Source organism: Rhipicephalus sanguineus, chromosome 8, assembly GCF_013339695.2.
Source record: "Rhipicephalus sanguineus isolate Rsan-2018 chromosome 8, BIME_Rsan_1.4, whole genome shotgun sequence".
In the NCBI taxonomy this organism is placed as follows: domain Eukaryota; kingdom Metazoa; phylum Arthropoda; class Arachnida; order Ixodida; family Ixodidae; genus Rhipicephalus; species Rhipicephalus sanguineus.
The window spans coordinates 157,201,123-157,221,349 of NC_051183.1; the positions used below are offsets into that span (position 1 = coordinate 157,201,123).

The window sequence follows — 20,227 nt, forward strand, 5'->3', positions numbered from 1 at the left end:
GAAGAGGCAGATGGTGTATGTAATAATGAGTGCGAGGTTCTTGCAGTTTGACACCTGCATGAAGCTTATGTCTGAATCATTCTTATTAGGCTACACATTACACTTGCAGAAATTAAACAGGAATCCGCAGAAGACTTATCTATTCAACGAAAAAAAATCAAGCCCAATAGGAAAATATGCCGATCCAGTCATCACAAAATTCATCCTTGACTTCTCCTATATCGCCTCACATGGATGAAAAATAGTTTTCTTTAAATTAGTGTTTAATTTCCCCATGCAAATTTGCACAGCCTTACATTAGTTTGAACAACAACGCTTTCAATTATAATTTTCTGAGCCGTCGTGGTGGTCTATTGGTTTGGTGCCCGACTGCTGAACCGGACGTCGCAGGGTCGAATCCCGGCCGCGGCGGCCGCATTTCGATGGAGGCGTAATGCTAGAGGCCCGAGCACTTAGATTTACGTGTATGTTAAGCGCACCAGACGGTACGAAATTCCGGAGCCCTTCACTACTGCGTGCCTCATAACTGTATGGTGGTTCTGCGACGTAAAACCCCAACAATTATTATTATTATTAATTATCAAATTCTTAGTGCAGCGACTTTGAGAAACTGAGTATTGGGGCACGGTATTCAATATTAGCACTCGGCGCACGTGGAAGTAATTTTTTTATTTTTGATGTCATATAGTATTTACCATGTAAATGGTCCCACAAGAGGCATACGCAAAAACTAAAGAGAGAAACACAGAAAAGATACAAAGAACTTTCCGCGTTCAAGCTCTATGTAACCCTCGAGGTCACATAACCTCAAGTCACATAACATAACTCTCGATCACATAACGAACCGTCGGTCACATAACATAACCCTCGAGGTCACACTGATCTTTAAAATGTAAAAATGAAAATAAAAAGAAACATAAAGAACGAAATAATAAATGCTTCATAACTGAAATATTCATGGTACTTCAGAACTTTTACGTTTTTGTTCGCTGCCTTCACTATTGCTTCGGTTGATAGTCTATTATCATGTTCTGCCACCTTTGTTGCGCATCTTGTTACCATCGGTCGCTCTTACTCATTTGGTTTGGCTCATCCCATTCGCTTGACAGGTTGTCGGTGCGGTAATACCCTCGTGTACGACCTTTAATCCGGTGTCGTTTAGGGGCGTATTCATTAATTCATGTTTTACCTCGCGGTCATTTGTTTGCAACCTTTGTGACACAGTTAGTCTGCAGAACTAGTTTCCATGCTCACCGGCGCGTGTATTTGTGACGATGTGGTAACGTGCTTAGGTTGTTACTTGAAAAAATTTGCCGCGATCCCGTCCCGCTAACTTGAATGTCCAGCGGAGCTCTATCAGACATCACACATGCTGATGGGGGTATGGTTTATTATTGCTTTAGAGCAATGGTAGTGATAATCGTTTTGTGGTAGCTGTGGTAGGGTGTCATTGGCTCCGCGACCATTTTCAGCAAGACGAATGTGTTCCTTTCATCGAGCATTGTATTCCCGCTGTTCTTCTGGTGTCTCTAATTTCCATGGCCCACCCAATGCACTCTTAGAATGAAATGAATGAGTTGCTAGACGGGTCTCCTTTTTAAATATGAAAACGGTAAACACACGCGGGGAAAAGGAAGGGCCGTTTGGCGTCATTCAAATACCTCGCGTGAAGTGGAAAGCAGCTGCAACTTAATCTTTACAGGGAACACGTGAGAGGGTATTCTCATTGTTGATAGGCGCCTTATCGTCCATCATGCAGTTTTGATGCTTGTTTTGTGCTCTTCTTTATTGAAACGAATACTGATCTCTACGCTGCATGCCTGATTGCAAAGAAAGATACGCCGTTTGCCTTCAGTTGTTAAGGGGCCCCTAAACCATCCAGAGGTCAAAATTTAGTTGTGGCATTGCGGCTGTGCACGAGTCTACAGCGAACGTTAGCATAGTTACATGCGTTTGCTCGTTTCGCCCTTTCCTTCGCTGCGCTGTTTTCGTCGGCACGTTTGTCCACCTCTCCGAATGCCCTTCCTCAGCGCCCGAGGTGAAAACGCAAGGAGCGCGCGCATCTGCTGCAGAGGAGCACGCGGGCGTTTTTGGTGAGTGTCGGGATTTGCACAATTTCTGTGGCACATACGCGCTATAGAAATTTTGTGCTGACGCCACGAAATTTTCAGACCAACGAGAGGTATACAGCTTGACTGTCAAATGCTTGTGCTTCGATTTCCAAGAATAAACATTTTGCAGTCCGCGCCCGTGGTGCCTTCCTCGTCCCTACCGCCTGTCTTGGTTTTTTAGGGGCGAAGCTCCTTAAGGTCGAGGCTTCTCCGTTGTCGCGTTGTAGCCAGCCGCTAATACTCGGAGCGCCCACTAGATAGCTCTGCGGCGCTCGATTCACTCCGACGCGTGCTCTAGTTTGATAGGAGACCGCTAGAGGCGCAGCTGCGCTCGCTCTCCCATACTCTGACGCGTGCTCTCGTTAGATAGGACACCGCTAGAGGGCCACAACTGTAAACCGCGTTCGCTCTCGGTGCGCTTCCTCTCTCTTTCGACAGTCGTCAGTCTATGCGCTTCGATAACAATAATATGAACAAAGAAAACAAGGTGGCGGACCGGAGGGCTCTCAAAGCGGCTGCAGCGCGGGCTCGCCATCAATACTCGGAGGTAAGATCTCAAGAAGCCGATCTGATCCAAGAACCATTGTCGCTTCACTTCACTGACTACAAAGCGGTTATAATGAAGGGTCAACGGAACCCGCATCTCACTACGATATACGGTGACGAATAAAACATTTTGTTGTGTATATACTGCACCACCCGCGTGTTTGTCACGTCTTTACATGACGATCGAGTGGGAAAAAATGCACGGAGGATTCACGGTTTACCAGATTTACCTCCGTAGCTTCGCCCACTCATCACCATTCACTTCGTGGATGTGGCAGAATTTTTTGTTTCGCACAGGTTTAACCTCAGCAAAGTGTGAACCAACTTGGCTGCAAGAATGTCCTCTCACCCTATTAAAAGGCATACTTTCGTGAATAATTATAATAATACTGAAAGTAGCCTGGTGGGTTCCTATCTCCTGAGTTATTTTTGGTTCCTTTTATTCTGAATGAATATAATGATGGAAACTTTCAAGTTCACTGCTAGGGTCACAAATTCTGGGCATTGTTCAGAGAGGCCCTCAAACTTTTCAAGTTCATTATTTACTGTATCTTTCATTAAATCGATTGTCATTTCATCTTCCAAGGCTTTCCTACAGGACATCTCTTGTAAAGCCCTTCTAAAATTGTTGCTCGTTATTCCAAGAACTTTAATTCATCAATAGCTTATCTTATCCCTATACGACTAACGCGAGAGCTATACAATTCATCATAGAAGATCACTGCTTCCTTCTCTATGTTATCGAGATTTCTGATAACATTATCGCGCCCGCATTTATTTGTTTTTACATTTTTTAACAGTGTCTTCTTTATGACGTTATAATTACACATGTCACTTACTTTTTCCTTGATGTTCAGCTGTGACAGTTCAGTAAGTGTCATATAATCCCTGCGCCTGATCCTGCTAGCAATCTTCGAATCATGAAACAATATGTTACGCACTCCACATGAAATACAGCAGGCAGCCAAAACTATCGGCAGCGCCACCTGAACACTTTGTTTCGTTTTCGAATGGCTAGTAGACACCGGCGAAGAGAGGCCGCTCGGCTGTGACGGTTATGGCTAAGAGTTCTTCGTAAGGAAATGCCAGCAGCACTAAAGAAAAGAGAAGAAACTGAGCCAGGAAAAAGAGACAGGAACAGGTAGGATGCTGGACTAACAACTGACTTTATTTCGATGAAGACGCGAACGTAATCGTAAACGTAATCGAATGTAATGTAACGTAATCGTAAACGTAATCGAATATAATGGGGAGACGGCCTTTCAAAGTAGGTGCGGCCTGTCGACGGGCAACTTCATGGAACTTTTAATGTTTTATCTTCGGGCTACTTTTGTGAATTTCGAAGGCAAGTTATTCTTGCAGAAAAATGGTGTGTGCATTGGTTCCTGCGTGGCGCCTATTCTATGTAACATATACCTTGCAAAATTCGACAACTCTGTGTGTACAATTTTAAATGATGGTCGTGTCTCCCATATATTCAGATACGTAGATGACTTTCTTTTTCTTTTAAATATTGGACCAAGTGACTGCCTCACTAGTACCATCACTGACATCTTGCAGGTGTTTAAGTCCTGCTCCACTAACCTATGTTTCACTCATGAAGAACCATTTGATAATTCTATTAGGTTTTTAGATTTGTCACTAATTTTTTCCCATCATCATATCTGCTGGATGTACAGTCCTAGGACTAAAAAGATGCTCCTTCCGTTTGAGTCTTCCCATTCGAAGCTCGTAAAGCGAGCAATTGCCAACCTTTGCATTTCCAATGCATTGGAAAAAAGTTGTACGCATCAAATGCAAACCGGTTTTCATCAGCAGGTTGAGAGGCTGGTGAATGCAGGCTACTCTCAGGTTATGATTGAGGCGGTAGCGGAATCTCTGCACATGAAAAAGAAACAGCCTTCCAGTCAGCGTAAGGCATGTGAAGAGAAGAAGCAAGTAGTGGTTATGCCATACTTACATGGCGTATCGCACAATCTTAAGAAGGTGGCAGGGAGAAACGGCGTCAAGCTTGTGTTTTCTGCGCCCTGCATTTTGTCCAGCATATGTAAGCGAGTTGCGCGGCATGGGATTAGTAGGTCCAGTTGTAATACGGCGCATGTCAACAGATTCAGCAGGTGTGATACTAGCATTGTCTACAGTATTCCCCTGACCTGTGGCAAAGAATATTTTGGGAAATCGGGTAGGTGTGTGAATGACAGAATGCGTGAGCACGCAAATTTACTTCCTACGGGCACGGGTGGAAATCTACCGATTCACTGCAAAGTGTGCGGTTGCGCCCCTCTATTCAGCAACGTTTCGGTGACTGGGAGAGCTAAAACACAGAAAGAACGTGAAATTATTGAAGCGTTTCAGATTCACAAACTTGGTCCTGATAAGTGTGTGAGTGCGCCATCTGTGTTTTTGAATGACAAGGAGGTCCGATTTCTTGACAGTGATAGGTGATAGGTTGCCTGTTTTTGATTCACGGTTGTTGCTGCGCATGCTCATTTCGGTTTGTTGTTCGCGTCTTCATCGAAATAAAGTCAGTTGTTAGTCCAGCATCCTACCTGTTCCTGTCTCTTTTTCCTGGCTCAGTTTCTTCTCTTTTCTTTAGTGCTGCTGGCATTTCCTTACGAAGAACTATGTACCAACTTGCCCAACAAGCCACCCTAATGGCTAAGAGTGGCTTTCCAGAAGTCATTTGATTTTCGTTTAGCATGGCCAACGTCGAACTTTGCGATGACTATATTATCGATGAGACTTTGCAACACATGTTCCCTCGCATACGCTCTAGCTTGAATCCGTCACAGACTAACGTCGCCAGCAACCATCCTGGAATTTGAACCTGAAAAGTTATGGAGGATGACGGCAATGAAGTCAATGATAAAATGTTTAAGAACAGATTTGCACAAGCGCCTGTAGACTGATAGTGACGCCGTATACCACTGTGATGGGAGAAGTGCGCGAGTATCGTGCGTGGTGTGAAGGAGCCGACACGGGAAAAAGCGCAGCGGCAAGACTTGCGCGAAGTGGAAGATGACGATGGGCTATGCCACGAGGCCACGAGTGAAAAAGAATTGGCGGGCCGAATGATGTAGCTGAAGGTGGGCGCGAGAGGGGTGCGCGTGGTGTGCGAGGAAGTTGCGACGAAAGTGTTCGATCGAGGGGAAGGAGCGTGGGGGCTGGTCGTCAGCGTCACGGTCGGATGTAGCCCCTAGTGCCTGGCAGTGGTCAAGGGTTGGAGTGGCCTACTTCGCTTGGCCTCATCTTCGTCGGCGAGTCCATGGAGCCAACCGGGACCTACCGCAGCCACCAGTAACACCGTCGGATGTAGGCCCGAGCGTTCGGCTGTGGTCCCTTGTCCACACGTTCTAGCAGAATACTGCGGGACTTCGGCGTCCACGGTCTTTGTCACACGCCATCTCCGTCGAGGCATCCACTTGAGCGTTGCCCTGCTCTTCACCGAACTCCCGCGGCAACGGCAGTCCCGTGCTGACATATCTTCCATGTAGACGTGTCCCGCGTCGGCTTAAAGAACTCACCGGTGAGACTGATTCATTCACGCTAGGACTAAACTTGTTCATGTGTCTTCTTTGATTTCATAGGTTGTAAAATGTCGTTTTACTATCAGTGTTCTGTGTTGTGTGTATTATGTTCTTGGGTTTCTCCATAAAGCGAAGAAACAGAAAACAGCCTCGCCTTTTTCTAGAGAACGTTACTGTCTTCGACGCAACGTACTCTTGTCTCTTCCTCTATCCCAAAAATCCCATTACTACCACACATGACTGGCGCAATGTGACGTTGTCTGCGCTTGTTCTCTCTCTCACACACACACATTCCTTACTCTTCCAACGTTCAAGTTCCCGCATGCCTTTCCCCAGCCTAGGGTACGATACAGCTAATTCTAAACTGGTCAATATCGCCGCATTTCCTCTCGCTCCAATTTTTCTAGTTAGAAATTTTAATGCTTTGTAACATGTTTAAGGATGTTTTATTACATAGCCAAGCCTGTCTGTATGTTTCTGTGGTTTATTCTGCCTCGCATCAATAGCTGTTACTGAAATTATAACAACATTCTTAATTCCCTTGATGTTGTATTTGACTTCATGCTCTAAAGCAGCGTACAAGTTGGGGAGGACCAACTTAAATACATCTGTTTAGGCCCTGTCTGCTTCTTGGTTGGCAGATTTGCAAGGTACTAATTTTGCTCATTTTCGGTTAATATTCAGCATAATGCTCCATCGTAGACCAGACAGCCGAGTCTTGGGTCATATTCACCGACTCAGGATCGGCGCTACAGTCTCTGAAGTCCCCAAGCACGCAGGAACAGCTCGTAATGGACATCAAACGCCTATGCAATTGTAGCGGACGTTGATGCCGTCGACCGCGATAATTTTTATTTGTGTGCGCATACCCATTCGTATGCAGCGGCGCACGGCGCATACGCGGCCAACATGCCTCACGTTGTCACCGGCGTGCCGCGGGAGATAAGCAGCCACGCCCCCTTTGTGTTGGCGTTTTTCGAAGCCTGTTTTTCGTGGAAAATAAAATTAGTTCTTGCCCAGACTTCAAGGAGTGTAGTACTTTGCTTTTCGCTCCTCCTTGGGGCGAGTACGCTACAAAGTGGTGACCCGCGACGTTTGGAAAAACAGCAGCCATGCCAGACGAGGAAGGCACTTCAAGCTCATCCACAACCAACGCCTCGGAGTTAAAGCTTCCACATTTTTGGCCCAAAAACCCCAGGGTGTGGTTCAGCCAAGTCGAGGCCCGCTTCCAGCTTCGACGCATCACATCGCAGGAATCGAAATACCTCCACATCGTTGCAGCATTGCCACCTGACATTGCTGACGCCATAGACGATGTGCTCGCCTCCCCTCCATCGGAGAAGGCCTACGACGAACTAAAAAGCACCGTCCTGAAACGTCTTGAGGCGTCCGAACAGAGCAGGCTGCAACAACTCCTGTCTCATGAAGAGCTCGGTGACAAGCGTCCCTCGCAACTTCTCCACCGAATGCGTCAGCTGCTGGGCCAACAAGCGTCAGAGGAGCGTCAACAGCCATTGCTTCGCGAGTTGTTTTTGCAGAGACTGCCACATTCAACACGGATGATACTCGCTGGCTCGGACGACGTGGCTCTCGAGCGTCTGGCTCAACTCGCCGACCGCATCACCGACTGCACCGAGCCATCAAAAATGCCTATTGCTGCAGCGGGAATGTCCGAACATGCAAGCCGGTTAGGTCGCTTAGAGGACAGAGTTGACCGACTGGCTGCAGCAGTGGAAAACCTCGCCCTGTCGAACAAACACCGTCCTGCACAGCATCGTTCATCGCCCCGTGCTCGAAGCCCGCAGCACCGCGGCCACTCAAGCGAGGCAGAGCAGAGCGTCTGCTGGTACCACCGCCGTTTCAGAGAGCGAGCCACTCGCTGCACCCAACCATGCTCGTGGACGGGAAACGCACCGGCCAGTCGCTAACGGCGGAATGCGACACGGGCCAGCGCTCAAGCCGCCTCTTCTACGTTGTCGACCGCATCACCGGCACACGCCTCCTTGTCGATACCGGAGCTGAGCTATCTATCCTACCAGCAACAGCCCAACATCGCCGACGCGGCAAGTCCATTTCCAGCCTAATTGCAGTCAATAATACTGCTATTGCATCATATGGAGTGCAGTCAATGACGATAGACATCGGACTCAGGCGCACATATCGATGGCTCTTCGTTGTGGCCGACGTCAGAATGGCCATCCTGGGAGCGGACTTTCTGAGCCACTTCAATCTTGACGTTAGCGTTCGCGATCGTCGTCTCAAGGACAACGTCACTTCGCTCGCTGTTGTCGGACTGAAGTCTGACCTGTCCTCATGCGGCATTTGCACTTTCCACCCAGAGTCAAACTTTCAAAAGATTCTGGCTGACTTCCCTGAAATCACCAAACCTCGGAAAACCGAACTGCCAATCAAGCACAAGGTGACGCATCACATTGTCACCACCGGACCGCCCGTCACCGCTAGACCTAGAAGGCTCGGTGGACAAAGACACGAAATCGCCCGTCGTGAGTTCGACCACATGCTCCAGCTCGGCATTATTCGACCTTCTTCCAGCAACTGGTCTTCTGCGCTGCACATGGTGCCAAAACAAGAGCCTGGTGACTGGCGGCCTTGCGGTGATTATCGGGCACGCAATGCTGCGACAACGTCAGACCAATATCCTCTCCCTCACATCCATGATTTCAGCGCTCGCCTCGCGGGAACGACCATCTTCACTGAGCTGGATCTGATGGCCGCTTATCACCAGATTCCAGTAGAACCAAGCGACATCCCAAAGACGGTCGTGACAACACCGTTCGGCCTCTTTGAATTTGTTCGTATGCCGTACGGACTGAAGAACGCGGCACAAACATTCCAGCGTTTCATGAATGAGGTCACTCGCGGACTGCTCTTTGTCTTCGTCTACTTGGACGACATTTTGGTCGCCAGCAAAACGCCGGAAGAGCACGAAAATCACCTGCGGCTCCTCTTCAAGCGTCTTGACGAGCACGGTCTGGTTTTGAAGCCCCAAAAGTGCATATTTGGTGTTGAAGCACTAGATTTCCTAGGTCATCGAATCACCCCGCAAGGCATCTTGCCGCTCGAATCACGGGTACAAGCCGTTAGGGAATTTCCCACGCCTACCTCTTTCCGCAAGTTGCGCGAGTTTCTCGGGCTGATCAACTTCCATAGGCGCGTCATCCCATCCTGTGCACACATTCTACAGCCGCTAACTGACTTGCTGCGCCGGGACACCAAGAAAACACCCGAGTTTCACTGGTCAGCGGAGCACGAAAAAGCCTTCCAGGACGCCAAAACTCAGCTTGCCTCCGCGACACTTCTGATGCACCCGCTTTCTGACTCGCCAACGCGGCTCATGGTTGACGCTTCAACGACGGCAGTGGGAGCAGTGTTGCAACAATACGACGGCAAGGACTGGAAACCGATAGGTTTATTTTCGAAACGGCTGAAACCGGCGGAAGTGCGCTACAGCACCTTTGGAAGAGAGATGCTGGCCATTTATTGCTCCGTAAAGCATTTCCGTTTCTTCCTCGAAGGTCGCACTTTCCACATTTTAACAGACCACAAGCCGCTGACATATGCGTTCAAGAACAACAGTTCCTCATATTCGGAAAGAGAACTGCGCCAACTTTCTTTCATTTCCGAATTTTCAACGGACATCCGCTATATAGCGGGGATCGAAAATCAAGCAGCCGACGCACTCTCCCGTATCGACACCGTTTCAGCGTCCGTCGACTTTGAGGCATTAGCCGCCGCCCAGCTCGAAGACCCGGAGCTAACCGTGTTGCGGCAGAATCCACTGTCACTTGTGCTCGCAGAGATCCCACTACCATACACGACGACTATGGTCACATGCGACACATCGCAGAAATCTCCAAGACCCTTCGTCCCCGTCCAGTTTAGGCGTGCAGTGTTTGACAGCCTTCACGAACTCAGCCACCCAGGAATCCGCGCGACGCAGAGGCTCGTCACGGACCGCTTTGTGTGGCCAGGCATTAACGCCGACGTTCGACGCTGGGCGAAGACGTGCCGAGCCTGTCAAGCAGTCAAGGTGACTCGTCACACGCGCACAGCACTTCAAGCATTTCGGCCACCAGAGTGTCGTTTCGACCACGTCCACTTGGACTTGGTAGGACCTCTTCCTCCTTCCCAGGGTTACAGATACCTGCTCACATGTGTCGACCGCTACTCACGGTGGCCTGAGGCGACGCCGATTCTCGACATCGCAGCCGGGACCGTCGCACAGGCGTTTGTGGCCACATGGGTTTCACGCTATGGCTGCCCACTGCGCATAACAACCGACCGTGGACGACAATTCCAGAGCAACCTATTCTCTGCGCTGGCAAGGCTTCTGGGAACACGGCTCCAGTTCACCACGGCTTACCACCCAGAGAGCAATGGAATGGTGGAGCGGCTACACCGTCAACTGAAGGCATCTCTAACGGCCAAATCGGATAGAGAGCACTGGGTAGAGAAGCTCCCTCTCGTTCTTCTGGGCCTGCGTACCGCGCTAAAAGAAGACCTCGGATTCAGTGCAGCAGAAATGCTGTACGGCTCTACAATCCGACTACCGGGAGAATTCTTTGGTGAGAAACCAAGCACTGCGCCGACACCTTCAGAACATATGGAAAGGCTACATTCCTGGTTGGAGCACCTGCGACCCAACGCGCCACGCGTCAGCCGCGAACAAAGAGTGTTTTCGTTCCCGGACATGAATACGGCAACCCATGTGTTCGTGCGACGAGACACAGTGAAAGCTCCGTTGACTCCTGCGTACGACGGGCCCTTCCGTGGGCTGTCGCGGTCGAACAAAACTGTGACCATTCGTGTTCGCGACAGAGAGGACGTCGTTTCTCTCGACCGCGTGAAACCGGCTCACCTCATGGACTAACTCGTTTTGCTAACATTTTCTCGTTTTTTTCCCATGGCTCCGCGGTCTAGGGGGGGGGGGGGCTCTTGTAGCGGACGTTGATGCCGTCGACCGCGATAATTTTTATTTGTGTGCGCATACCCATTCGTATGCAGCGGCGCACGGCGCATACGCGGCCAACATGCCTCACGTTATCACCGGCGTGCCGCGGGAGATAAGCAGCCACGCCCCCTTTGTGTTGGCGTTTTTCGAAGCCTGTTTTTCGTGGAAAATAAAATTAGTTCTTGCCCAGACTTCAAGGAGTGTAGTACTTTGCTTTTCGCTCCTCCTTGGGGCGAGTACGCTACACAATAAAGCCTGCGAATTGAATCACCGCATTGTTCTACAGTGGATACCTGCCCACTGCGGAATACAAGGCAACGTCCAGGCTGATGACGCTGCCAAAGCTGGACATGACGCCTCGAGAGAAATGGTTGAAATACCTTTCTCGAGAAAAGACGCGGCGACACTTGTATCGGCACATGCATGGCGCTTCCAGCGATCCCTCTGGACAGATGCCAGTCACCAGTATGGGCCTCTTTACAAAATTGATCCGTCGTGTGCCTTCGATATGCCGCGAGACCTCAACAGACAAGAGGAAACATGCTTGCACCGCATCAGACTAAACGTCGCCTACACCCATTACTTCAAGAACAAAATCAAGCTGTCGGACTCACCATTGTGCGTTCAATGTAACGTCCTAGAAGACCTAAAACACGTTCTCTGCGAATGCAGGCGATACGCAACAGAAAGACTTTCTCCGAAGGCGGCTTTGCACCTTCAACAGGACTCGTGCTTAGAACTGCAGCACATTCTGGGCCCATGGCAAAACAGCGCCTGTGCGTTACGCGCAACGAAAGCGCTGCTGACTTTCTTGCAGGCCACAAGCCTGACCGAAACTTTGTAAACAGTGTAGTCTATGTATGTATGTGTGGTTATCAGTGTATATATCATAATCATCACCCTGGAGCACCTGGAGTAGCATGTCAGGCGAATAGCCAGGCAAACATCTCCAGCTTTTTATTAAAACATTTCTCTCTCTCTCCTCCTTCCAAACTTATGGTCGCTATCTTTTGCCCTACCTACCATTCCTATATCATGCGCTCCACTGCTGTCGAAAGATAATATTAATTCTCTTTCATCTGTCGTAGCTCTAATGCGACTATTATAGGTACCCTTTCTGCTTCTCGAGTGCCGGAAAAAAATCACGCCATATCCACGAAGTGAATGATGATGAGTGGGCGAAGCTCCGGAGGTAATCTGGTAAACCGCCAATCCCTGTAAATTTTGCTTACTCGATCATCATACAAAGACCTGACACACAAACGCGCGGTTCCTCATATATGACGTTAAGCTCAGGGGAACGTTTATTGTCGGCGTTGCCGTTTTGCCTTTCGAGGGCGAGAGCGCCTTCACGATTGTTTTCATCCATGGCAGAAAGATAATGTGTGGTCTGCAACGCGCTTATACTTCATGGTCATCAGCGTCATCGTTATCACGTGTAGTGGGTACATTCCACTATACTGGAACGCGCTTATTCTTCACGGTCATTAGTCGTCATCGTCATGGAACGTGCTTATACTTCATGGTCATCAGCGTCATCGTCATCGTTATCACGTGTAGTGGGTACATTCCACTATACTGGAACGCGCTTATTCTTCATGGTCATCAGTGGTCATCGTCATCTTTATCACATGGAGTGGATACATCCCACTATGCGTGGCTACATACTACAAGCTACAAAGGAGGGACAGGTCCACATCCTGAGGAGCTTCGCCCCTAAAAGTGCTAGTTACTCTGATTTGATACTTTTCCATTCATTCTACCAACTCTCCTTGAGTATACTTAGAGCCGATTCAGTAGTTGTTACTCACGTGTTCATCATCACGCTTTTTGCCCACATTCGCACTTAAATACTGTAGGAATGATGTGTATTCTGTTTCTACCTTCCGGGCTGCCTATTCAGGATTCTCATAGAAGTGTTCTATTTCAACACAATCGTGACTGCGCTAGAGCCTGGGTGCGTACTACCTTTACTTTTACAGCGAAAGCTGTTATGACATCACAACAAAGGCCGTTTTTGGCGCCGTAGTTGTCCGCCGCTCTCGGTGTCTCTAACCACTATCGCTCGAAATAAGAAAAAAAAAAACGCCAGGCCTGCGCGGAAAGCACAGTCACAGCGAAAGCTCGAAGAGCGGCATTTCTAGAGCCCGTTATAAACTCTCTTGTGCCTACTAATACAAGTACACTAGCAACGTACCCACTACGCCCCAAATCATAATTTTTGTGCAGTTGGGAAGCACCTACCACGACATTACTCGTCATTCTGCGGAGAAGCGAGGTACCAAATCTGCAGTTTCTTGATGCGTTGGCTGATGACGATGAAGAATTATGACTGAACCTTTTATTGCGATAGCAATTATATGGACAGTCTCGGTTGGAAAATGTCCGTCCCCGTCGCCGTCATGCACCGTATATGTATAAGTATGTATATATATATAAAAGCCCCAAAGAAAAATAATTCAGAAAAATGCTTCCGAAGCGCGGAATCAAACCAGGGACCTCTTGCTCCGCAGCGAGTGGCGCTAGCCACTACGCCACGCAAATCAGGTCCTCCGCATAGCTAACGGCGAGCGTTATATACACACCCTTTGCCGCTGGACGGACTCAGAGATGGCCGGCGCTCATAAGCGTTTCTTCATTACCAGCGAGATGGCGCTAGAAGCGCGACGAGCGCATTTAAAAGTCGTCGGCGAGCTCGCTCGCTTCTTCTTATATTTGCGCAAGGAGAAACTTGGCCTTCCGCTGTCTGCTCGCGCGGTTTTCTCGTGGTGAGGGCAAGAGGGATGTTTCAAGCTTTAACCGTGATGTCTGCGCTCATGTTACGGAGCGCCGCTAAACGACGCCGCTAAACGAACAAACAGAAGATGAGCGCGAACTATCAAGTGTCACAGCTCGACATTGAAGCGCGCTAGTTTCCTTCGCTGCTTCGGCCGTCTTTGTAACAGGAGCGCTGTTCAAACTGAGAGTATCCATTGGCGAGCCTCACTTCGTATAGCATTAGTTTCTTGCTATCGCATTCATTGCTTCGCCCTTGCGGCGAAACTGTGATTTTTTGTAAGGGGTTGGAAGCTTTAAAGGACCCACTAGTTACGTAATTCACATTGTGTGACGCCCGGTCATTATTTCACTCTCCCACCACGCTTTATAACATAAGCTAACATGAGAAAGAGATAGGGAGGAGGAATTAACTTTATTGAGACCCTGAGGAAATGGATCATGGCAGCCTTATGGGCTTCCTTGGCAACCAGTCGAAGTGAACTTCCGAGGAACCCATGACGCTATAAACCATCATAATTTTTGTGAAGTAGGGAAGCAGCCACTATGCAATTTTTCGTCATTCTGCGGAAAACCGTGGTACCTGCCAAACACATGTAAGACATTATGTGCACTTTGTTGATGCTGTGGCATGACGATGAAGTACTATGGAAGAGCCCTTTGTAATGGGTTGGAAGCATTCAACAACCCACTCGTTGCGCAATTCGCATTATGTGACGCCTGGTTACAGAATTCGCGTTGTGTGACGCTTGGTTGTTATTTTACTCTTCTACCACGCTAGGTTACATATGTTAATGTGGTTCCTTCTCGACATGAAGCCTGTATAGGGTCTTTTTGCAAAGCAATTTCAAGCACCGTCATGGCTCCGGGGTAGAACACTGGGATCCCACGCAGAAGGCCCAGGTTCGAACTTCATTCCATCATGGAATTTTTTTCTTATTTGGAGCGATAGCGGTTACAGACACCGGCGGCTGCGGCGGACAACCACGGTGCCAAAAACGGCCCTTGATGGGATCTCATAACAGCTTTCGCTGTAAAAAAACAAAACGCTTTTCTAGCTTTCGCTGTGACTGTTCTGCGCTTTCCGCGCAGGCCTGGCGTTTTTTAAATGCGAAGCATTTCTTAGCGAACCTCAGGCACTTTCGCCGTTTCTATCTATCTATCTATCTATCTATCTATCTATCTATCTATCTATCTATCTATCTATCTATCTATCTATCTATCTATCTATCTATCTATCTATCTATCTATCTATCTATCTATCTATCTATCTATCTATCTATCTATCTATCTATCTATCTATCTATCTATCTATCTATCTATCTAGCCGCCTACGTCTGGGCGCTCTCCTGGTCGTCTCCATAACTTGTGATATACCAAAATTGACATAGCAGGGGATCAGGGTACGACGAACACGATTTACTGGTCCTGACGTGAATAACGCAAAATACCCGTTGCGTACGTCATGAAACACTTTTCTCAGTCACGTATGACACATACCCGCATACCAAAGTTCATGCTATGCGGGTATGTGCCACAGCTGATGCAGAGTCTCAATCAACACAGTAACCACGAACACACCCACATTGACAAGCAAGGAAGGTGATAACAATAATAATTGTTGGGGTTTTATGTCCCCAAAGCACGATATGATTATGAGAGACGCCGTAGCGAAGGGCTCCGGAAAGTTTGACCATCTGGTATTCGTTAGCGTGTACTGAGATCGCACAGTACACGGGCACCTATCATTTTGCCTCAATCGAATTTCGGCCGTCGTGGCCGGGATCGAACCGGCGACCTTCGGGTCAGTAGCCGAGCACCGTAATCCGCGACACCACCGCGGCGGACGCAAGGAAAGTGAGGAAGCTGAAGACAGAACACCCCTGGAAGACGCTCAACTACTATCCACTCGTCTACGTGGTCCGCAATGTGGACCACGTGGACTACACAAAAACCGGGGCCAATGCTTCGTACAATAAATATGGCGAGAGTACCAGGCCTCTCATCATTACCGGTGACTTCAACGTTGATTTCTAAAGACCGAACAACGCCTTGTCCTTGTACTGCATGAAAGACGGCTTGAATGTGAACAGGGCATCAATAGACCTCGCTGCCACGTCCAGGACAGGAGGCATCATAGATAACTTCATCGCAAGAGGTATCCACGATTTCCACCAGCTGTACTGTACCTCGCACTTCATTACACTTAGACCCCTCGTAACCGCGATCACGACTAGATTCGACTAACAAGTCCGGTCCAGCTGCTGGTGCTCACTGATCACGGTGATGATAACCTTCTTCAAGAACTGTCATGAACCACTTCCACACGTTCACACGGGTTCGTGAAACGTGCGTGCGTTCTCCGTCATAACTGAGAAGTGCAAGCGTAACTTTAACTGGAACTGTGACTGTAAGGTACGTGCAGTGGCCCTGCGCGTGCCACTCGGTTGTGTAATATCTAGGGAAACCTTCCTGAATGAAACTTAGTTGCGAGTAACACCTGTCCTGTGCATCTGTGTTCCTTCTTTGTGCTGCTCGGATTCGCGCTATCCAATATTGAAGAATATAAGTACTACATATCAGCTTACCGCGTCTGGTGTTGGTCACACCATACGCAATAACACCATGTTGCAGTTGGCATCGTTGCGCAACTGTAAACAATTGGTTACATAATACATATGCGACTCTTCAACATATGAGTGTGCGTACACCACTTCCACATTTCTCTAGCGTCATTCCGTAACGTTTCGCTCAATGTGAAAAATTACGCCACAGTCACCATCCCGCGCATGCTTCGCATAACATCGATTCCCAAGGTACGTGGGATCTGCCGAATGTTTTATTATCTATTCTTCTTCCTTGCAATACTTTGAGCCCTTTCGTTGATGCTGCAGAATTTGTTGAGTTGTCTCGTATCATTTTTTAAATGAGAAACTTGCGCCTCGTATTGTTCCTTAATTAAAAGACCTCTGTAGCAAATTACGTGGACATTAGCAGACCGGGTTATATCCAGTTGCTCGCCTATTGCTACCATGCTCCTTAGAATCTCTAAGGGTACTATTTTTTCAAGATTCGTATACGAGCAATAATGGTGTTTCTGCCTTGTTGAGGCTCATAATTTCCTCTCGGCGTGCGCGTATTGAAGTCATGAACAATTAGGGTCTATAATCTTCATCTTTTTGCAGCAATCACATGGACGAGGACAAAGAAAAAAAATGCGCAGGAAAAGCTCTGACTCGCTACTAAAATTTCAATGGAAAAAGCTTTTATATCGACGTTAGCACAAAGGGTCTATGATTTGTCAGCATGGATATCCTCCACGCCTTCGGCAGTTGTACTAAGACATGCGCTGAACAAATTGCACGCCATGCTACATCTGTGACCGTTTCGCAATCATTGGATTAAATCTTTCTCAGTATTACTCCCTCCACGTCGATTACTTTTTCAGTAACAAATTACGTGTAGTCAATTACTGTAGCGACGAAACCTTTAACAGGTAACGCAGCTTATAGTACTGAGTTTGACATAAACTTAGTTTTCTAAGAGGACCACTTGCCACAAATAGTCTCGTGGTTTCGCTTGTTTCGTCGATGAAATTAAGGCTCATTATATTTGCTTGTATTAAAAGCTAGCCTAATCATTTGCGACGCTGCGACGGTACAGTAACACTTGTAATTCTGTTATTTCATTGGCGTGAAAAGCATTATTTCTTTCTTGCCCTTGTTCTGGAAGACGCTGCAGTTTTCAGATGGCAGATGGTCTTTTGTTATGTGGACGATTTTTTTCATCATGCTTGAGTCTACCCCGCAGGTCTTGCTCAACGTGTCGTGAATGGGCTGTCCATATTTCAAAGGTGCATGAAACCGTTGATGTTAACGCATTGATTGCCAGAGTGGAATTCGATCTGGTTTCTGGACCTTAGGCTGAAATTTTGCTCTTTGCATGTCTTTGGGCATATGAGCCAAGGGGATCAATGTCGCTATTTTCTTCAGCACATTCCAAACTAGTAAAAAGGGGCATTGCGCGACTACGTTTCCTGAATGCGCTCACTAAGTCATGCAGTCACGCAATTCAAGCTAGTTTCAGTGCGCAGTCTATTCTCCTTTCAAATTTTTGCTATCGCATGCTCTTGCTTTCCTCTGTCGCTCAAGGAAACGTTAGGGGTGAGAAAATCAGCAGATCCTCGCACTGTGCGAATCGATGTAGTGCGAAGCAGCCAGCAGAGAGCTGCATACATCGCCTTATGTAGAAAACTGCGCGAAAAAACGTACACAAAGGAAGAAACGGACTAAACAAGCGCTTTTTTTTTTCGCGCACGTTGTTTCCCGCAGTTTTCTACATAATGCATTACCAGCTCGCCCAACAGTCTGTTCTTCTAAGATACGTCGCCTAGTTTCTTTTGGAGGAAAATGAAGTCGTTCATATCACGACAACTACTTCACTATACATCCCATGTTTGACATGCATGCGTGCATTTACAATCTCTTATATAATGAAGCGCATATTCTGGTATACACAATGCATGACCTGTGATTTATGTTCTTCACGCACCCATGTCATGCCATATCAATTTTGGTGTATATCCAGTTAACAAAACGGCCGGAAGCCCACCAAGACAGGGACATGCAAATCATGCCGTACATGACGCATTTTATTATTTGCGCGTTAAGACCTGCCATATGTGTTCGTCATGCAGTCACGTAAGGCAATACCAGTTCTGGTGTGTATATCAAGCTAGGGAAACGGCCGCGAGCGCTCCATGAGCGTCATGTCATGATTGTCATGTCACCACCTCTATTAGTGTTGATCATACAGTAGCGTCGTGCAGTACCAATATTGGCCTATGTCAAGCAAGCGAAACATCCGCGAGCACATCATGAGCGAGGCATTTAAATCAAGCCCTACACGACATGGATGTCACGATTTTCATGTTACCAACTGTCCATTACGTTCGTCATTCAGTGACGTCCCGAAATACAAATTTTGGGGTATACCAAGCCAGCGAACTGGCCGCGAGCGCACCAAGAGCGTCGCATGCAAATCATGATCTACATGAAATGCATGCCATGATTGTCATGCTACCACTGTCATTTATGTTCGTCGTACAGTCACGTCACACAGCTCCAGTTTTGGTGAAATCAAGCTGGGAAAACGGCTGCGAGCGTACCATGAGCATGGCATAGATGGCATGCCCTACACAACATGCATGTCATGATTTGCATATTACCACCTGTCATTTAAGTTCGTCGTACAGTCACATCATGCAATACCAATTTTGGTGTATGTCAAGCTAGCGAAACAGCCGCGAGCGCACCATCAGCATGGCATGTCAATCATGCCCTACGCGACATGCATGTAATGATTCTCATGTTACCACCTGCCATTTATGTTAGTGATACAGTGACGTCAGGAAATACCGATTTTCGGGATTACCAAGCTAGCGAACAGGCCGCGACCGCTCCATGAGCGTGGCATGTAAATCATGCTCTACATCACATGCATGCCATAATTTTCATGTTACCACCTGTGATTTATGTTCTTCATATATTCCCGTCATGAAATACTAAATTTCGTACATGTCAAGATAGCGAAACGGCCGCAAGCGCACCATGAGCGGAGCATGTATGTCGTGGCGTACATGACATGCACCTCGTGATTTGCACGTTACCACCTGTCATTTACGCTCGCCAAGCAGAGATGTGTTATCGTACCAGTTTTGGTATAAATCGATCTATTTAAACGGTCGCCAGCGCCCCGAGACCATGTGACGTGTTTTGTGCTATTCATGACATGCGTGTCATGATTTGCACGATATGACCTGTCACCTGTGTTTGTGATACACTGTTGTCACACCATACCAATTTTTGTATATGTCAAGTTAATGAAACAGCCACAAGAGCACCAACACTTTCACATACATATCATGCCGTCCATGACATGCATATCATGCCTTCTATATTATGATCTGTCAATTATGTTCGTCATGCAGTCATGCTTTGCCATACCACTTCTGGTATACATTCCAATAAAGGGACCGACAACTGATTTTTCCCGACACACTTTTTTACGGCGCGACAGGAAGCTCACCCCTCGTAGCGTTTGTAGCTGCAGTGGTTTATCCGAAAAGCGCGTAGTTATTTTAAAAGCAGTATTTTTCGACCTGAAAGGCTCTAAACACGCATGGAGGCTTGCTCCAGCAACGCTGAGAATTGATAGCGATGCCGCTAGCCCTTGTGAACGCTTTCGTTGTTCTGCTTTCGCAGGAGTTACTGTAACTATGCTTAACCACCTTTATT

The 20,227-nt window shown here is 47.7% G+C and overlaps 1 protein-coding gene across 1 annotated transcript in view; it reads right to left on the reverse strand.

Annotated features, from left to right (window-relative positions):
• LOC119403631 (solute carrier family 26 member 10) overlaps positions 1 to 20,227 on the reverse strand; it is a 135,687-nt gene that overhangs the window by 35,150 nt on the left and 80,310 nt on the right. The window lies entirely within an intron of this gene.